Source organism: Quercus lobata, chromosome 10 (assembly GCF_001633185.2).
Source record: "Quercus lobata isolate SW786 chromosome 10, ValleyOak3.0 Primary Assembly, whole genome shotgun sequence".
Classification (NCBI taxonomy): Eukaryota; Viridiplantae; Streptophyta; class Magnoliopsida; order Fagales; family Fagaceae; genus Quercus; species Quercus lobata.
In genome coordinates, this window is record NC_044913.1 from 1391906 (window position 1) to 1398015 (window position 6110).

Here is a 6110-nt window from a genome sequence, read left to right on the forward strand (position 1 = left end):
AAACTTCATTTTGTTTTGTCCTGGGCTTATTTTCTTTTCTTTTTTTACTTATGTGTTGCGGTGCTTCTATGTTCCTTTTTTTTCTCTAATTTTGAACTAAATGATAATGTGTGGCGTTGCCATGTATATTTTTTGGAATGGAGTAGTTGCTATATTTCTATTCTTGATGGTCTATTAATATATTTGTGGTTCTGCATTTCCATTTGAGTTGTTGGGAATTTTTATATTTTTGATTCAGCTGAAACTGAAAGATAGTTTTTATGCATGACTAATGCATATAATCAACACATCCCATTACTTTCCTACTCTTTGGACTTCTCTCTCTCTCTCTCTCATCAATTTTTTTTAATCCCCAAAGATATGCAATTTCTGATTCATTTCATGCTCCATTTTTTTTTTTCTTTTCTTTTATAGTGACTGTTCTATTTCTATTTTTCTTTTGCTCGCAGGACATAACAACAAAGACTAAGACTTCCATGGAGGTTTGGTATGTTGGACCACCAAATCTTGCTGTTGGTGTAAGAAGGGTGCAATTGAAGGAGAGACTTTTTCTAAAGGTATTATAGGTTTGGTTTTTTTTTTTTTTTTTCTAATATATATTTAATTTAAGTCATTTAACTTAAATTTGTTTTCAATTTTTTTGTCCAATCTCACCAATAGTTTTGTTAAATTACGGGTTGTTCCAAAAGCTTAAGCTATTAGATAATGATGAATTTAATCATTTAACCATAATTCTAAAAAGTTTTAGTATTTTTCACTTTTCAAAACAACGTCATTTTGGTAGATTAATATTTCGCACTAGACGGAAGGACTACATTAAAAATGAGTTGAAATTAAAAGAATAAATTGAGAGGAAAAAAAAAATAAAACTTAAATGAATGAATTGAGAACATGTTAAAGTTAAAGGATGTAATTTATAATTTAGACTAATTAATTTAATGCTTATGTCATTTATTTTTTCACATATATTAGTGGATTGTCAATTGCACATATTTTCTTTGTTAATGGCTAAAAAATGGTAAACTAAAGAATTTACGTTCACCTCTCTAAATGTTCCTTTAAGTTTATAGGACTCTTCAGAGTTCTTATTAGACCTCTATTTGATGTTTTTGGACTTATTAACGAGGCTAGTAGGGGAGCTATTTATAGTGGAATTCAACTAGGTTTCTCTTTATATAAAGGTTGAGCAGTATTTTTAAAATCCATGTTTTGGCCCTATTTTTGGTAGAGGTGCATACACTAAGATATGCAACAAGCTGTCATTGTACTATGTTCGACAATGCATTAAATGCACGTGGTTAGAGTAATAAGTATGTTTTTTTTTTTTTTTTTTTTTTTTTTTGCTGTTTATAAAATTTAAAAAAAAAAAAAAAAAAGTATGTTTTTTTGCTGTGTATCAGGAGTAATACCTAGCTTAGTGCAATATAGGTATAGCTGAGATTGAAAGTTAAAAGGGTATTGAACAATTGCATGAAGTGCAATATTTAGGGTATGTTTGACAATGCATTAAATGCACGTGATTAGAAGTAATAAGTATGTCTTTTTGCTATGTATACACTGGCAATTGCCATGGTTATCAAATGTTTTTAACTTCTATGCTTATGTTAGAAGGTTAAATTTGGGCAAAATGGCAAACTTGTTGTGCATACAATATATGTGTGGCTAGTTTTGTTTCTTTGAAAAGCTAGGTTGCATTGGTCATTGACCTCTTGGCTATGCGACAGTGCGTACACTGTATGCACGGTTGCAAAGGTCCAACTTTCAGGTTTTGGGGCCTCTGGTTTGGGCTTTTTGGATTTGCTGTGCGGGGGATCAAAACCTAGTTTTTCACATATATGACCTTTAAATAATTTTAAGGATATTATCGTACTTTTAATCTTTCTAAGTTAATTGTATTTTTCAGTTGACTTTAAGCAATTAAATGACTTGTTGTGACATATATGTAATTAAGAGTTCTTAATTGTAACTTTATTAGTCTGTTTGGAATATAGTGTAGATATGGCTATTGTTTTCCTCAAGTCATAACAAATAATATTAGGCAACTCAATTGTGTGGCTTGGGAGCACTGTAATGCAACACAATCCTTGTCATCGACGTCAATAATATTATAATAAGTGGAGAAACCCGATACTTGTCATGGACGTCAATAATATTATAATAAGTGGAGAAAATTGTAATACTCGAGATTCGATGGATTGGATTGTATGATTATTTCGTATGAGCATATATTGAATCCTATATAAGATAGATTTGAAAGATGTAAACAATCACAATGAGCCTTAATTTGACTGCATCTATATCTATATATATATATATATATATATAAAAGTAGAAGCTGAGAGAAAATGAGTTCCTAGAATTAAGGAGATAATGACAAATAGGAAAAGTGCCTACCTAAAATTCAAACAAGTGTACAATTTAATCTTAAAAGTTGTACGGTACATCGTTTGGAGAGGCATCCTATCATAGTCTGATGGTCTCATGATTATAGATACAACACTAACTGCTTAAATGGGTAAACTACATTCAAAAGACTTGACCGTGTACGGAGAAAGAGAGAGAACGACAAAAAGAGGCAGAGTTCGTAAGGCCCAAGAGAAAAAGAGAAATATCCAAGGCTGGCAATTGTTCGTTCCCTGGCCAGACTTAGACCATTGGAATAGCAAGCACAGAAAGACACTGTTAGGCCATATATCAATCACTCGAATCGTCGAAATCGGCACCAGTAAATTTTTTTTTTTTCCATTTTTTAGATCTGGGTATGAAATTTTACTTTTAATTGAGTTTTTTTGTTAGATAGGTTTAGATTTGATTCATTTTTGTTTTGCGTTTTAGGGTTTTCTATCAAAATGTTTGTAGATATTTGCTTTTGTATTGAGAAAAAAGGGAATCATTTCCAGTTCCTTTCAAAAATTCTTCCTTCTTCTTTTGACTTTTTAATTAACAATGCCTCCAACGAATCCCTATTCTTTCTCTGACTTTTTTTCCACTTATACTATCATAGTTAGATTTTTGTTCGAATGTAAGGTTGAATTTATTCAACCATCTAATTGGCTTTATTCCGTGCCAAATTTGCTTGTATTTCAGCATTTAGTAACCCTGTATTTAGGTGGGCTTGTTGTAAAGGTAGTGAGTGAGATAGAGTGAAGTTTGCTCAAGAATGTGCAAGAAAACAGAGACTCGCTGCTTGGCCTCGCGGGTGACTCACGACTGCAAGCCGCCAGACGTAGCACACGTGCCAAGCATGCCAGAAGGTGAACAGTCATGCTAGCTAGAGCACTACAGGACAAAACAGGACAACTGGTCATACGGTTATCTCGCGACTGGATCTCGCAACTCAGTCAAGTCGCGAGGCCAAGCTGCAAGCCAGCCCTGTTTTGAAAAACCTGACGTTTCACATTCCTCTCTCACCCTAGCATATATACCCCTTATACCCACAAAAGTAAGAGAGCTTCCAGAGAGAATTTTGAGAGAGAAACCCTAGAGTAAAACAAGATTGATTTATCTACAATCTTTACATAAGTGCCTCTTTAAATTCATCAACTCTCTTCCTTTCCATTGCCAAATCCTTAAGAGGCTTTTTATCAAAACCTTGTTCTCACCATATCCATTACTGTGAGAAGGCTGTTTGGTGTTTTAGGAAGCAGTTAGGAAGGAACCAATCTTCATTGGTTGATGCTATGGTCTAGCAGCGGAATCCGGGAAGTTAGAAAAGAAAAAGGTTCGGCGCAACCTCATTGGAGTAAGAAGGTTAGAGGGCTTAGGTGCACTGGGTAGATTAGGCTTGGAGGGTCTATTGCTGTCCATGTATCCCAACTACATTTTCTAGTGGATTGTTTACCGCTTGGAGGGCGGCGGAGAGGTTTTACGCCGAGGGCTTCGGTTTCCTCTTCGATAACACATCGCGTGTTGTCTTTGTGTTTGCATCTGCCTTCCCTTTTATCTTGCCTTTTATTATCTGCTGTATGTTGTGATTTTAATTTGGCTTAGATAGTTTTTCCAATTCCATATTATAGCTTATGTTAATTTTCCACACACTAGTTGTTTGACATAATGCTTGAATTGGTTAAGTTGTAATTTGGGGGTCTAAACGTTCAAGGGTGTTCTTACACTATTTGAACTTTCATTTGGTATCAGAACGGGTACACTTTTATTGGTTTCAATACCATTGTGTGATCCTTGACTCCCTATTGAGATGGATCGGTCTCAATCCCTAAATGCACCTCCATATTTTGATGGTAGTAATTATGCTTTTTGGAAGGTTCGCATGAGAGCATTTATTTACTCAATTGATGAATCTGTTTGGGATGCTGTTGAGATTGGTTGGACCAGACCTGAGGCAGCCAAATCCACATGAGATAAGGCAGCACTCGCTGCATCTAATGCTAACAGTAAAGCACTCGATGCTATTTTCTGTGGTGTGTCTCCAGATGAATTTCACAGGATCTCTCACATTACCGTTGCCAAAGAAGCATGGGAGATATTGGAAACCACCTATGAAGGCACGAAGAAAGTGAAAGACACCAAGTTGCAAATGCTGACCACTCGGTTTGAGGAGCTCAAAATGAGTGAGGATGAGTCCTTTGACTCTTTCTATGGGAAGCTAAATAAGGTGGTTGTCAACAAGTTCAATTTAGGGGATAAAACGGAGGATTCTAAAATTGTAAGGAAGATCCTTCGATCATTGCTAGAGACAGCGATTGAAGAGAGCAAGGACCTTGATGACATCAAAGTCCAGGAGCTGGTCGGTTCTCTTCAGACTTCTGAGATGTCGTTGCCCAATCAACGGAAGAGTAAATCTCTTGCTCTTAAGACCATTAATGAGAAGGTGGAAGATCAAGACTCATCGGGAGAAGATGTGGTTGACAAAGATGTTGCATACCTTGTTAAAAATTTCAGAAAGTTCTTGAAATTCAAAAATAATGGCAAATTTAGTGATAAAAGAAAATTCCAAAGTTCAGGAAGGGAGAAAAGGGAATTCAAAAAGAAAGATGGAAAAGAATCCCAACCTACACAAGCTGTCACTTGTTTCGAATGTAACGGGTATGGACACTTTAAGAAAGAATGTCCGAATTATTTGAAATCGAAAGGCAAAGTGTATGCCACAACATTGAGTGACTCAGATTCATCCGACTCAGAATCTAAAGAAAGCTGTAATGGAGAGGGGAACTACTCAACTTTTATGACTATTGCTCATGTTGAGTCTTCAGATGAGTTGAATCTGCTTTTACGAGACCTTGGAGAACATAGTGATGAAGAATCACTAGGAAATGTTGAAGAATCAGATGCTGAAGAAGATGAAAGCACAGCCAATCTTCAAGAGAATTATAACTCACTCCTAGAGAAGTTGGGTGAGTACACAAGGGTGGCCAAGGCTGCTGTGAGAAAAATGAAGAAGGCAGAGGAGGACTATAAAAGTCTCCTAATCCGATATAGGGAGGCCAAATGTGAGATAGAGACACTAAATGGTGAGCTGTCAGAAGCTTACACAAAAGTAAGATTTCTTGAGCAAGAGGTTGTGCAAGCAAATGCTAAAATAGAGAGGGTCACCACCAAGAAGCTAGATGATGTTATTTCATCTCAAAAGAGTTTTTCAGACAAATCCAGATTGAGATATATCAGAGGAAGTAGCTCATATGGAACTGTCACTAAAGAAGTGAAGTTTGTAAAGGCTAAAGATCTAGTTGAAGTTGACCTTACTGCTGAAAAGCTCAAGATGGAGGAGAAGAAGAATGTGGAGAACCAACGGTTGTTGAATCCCTGCAATCAGTATGTGGGCAGGTCTGAATCTCGTGCCAAGTCTCGTCCACGACCACAAAGAGGTCCTAGATCAACTTATGTGTGTCATCATTGCGGACTTCAAGGGCATACTCGACCAAATTGCCAAAAGCTGAGAGCAAAGAATAGTGCAACTCCTCAAAGGTCACGAGGACCTAGAAATGATAGAAGAAATTGGGCAGGTGAACAATCTATAGATCAAAATGATGATCCCAGAATGATGAACGTGATGAAGATGATTGGTGCATTCACCAACTGCTTGGAAAGCTTCTCACGAAGGTTTGAAAGCCCTAACTCCCGTACCCAATCCTATCAGGTGAAAGTTCAAAAAC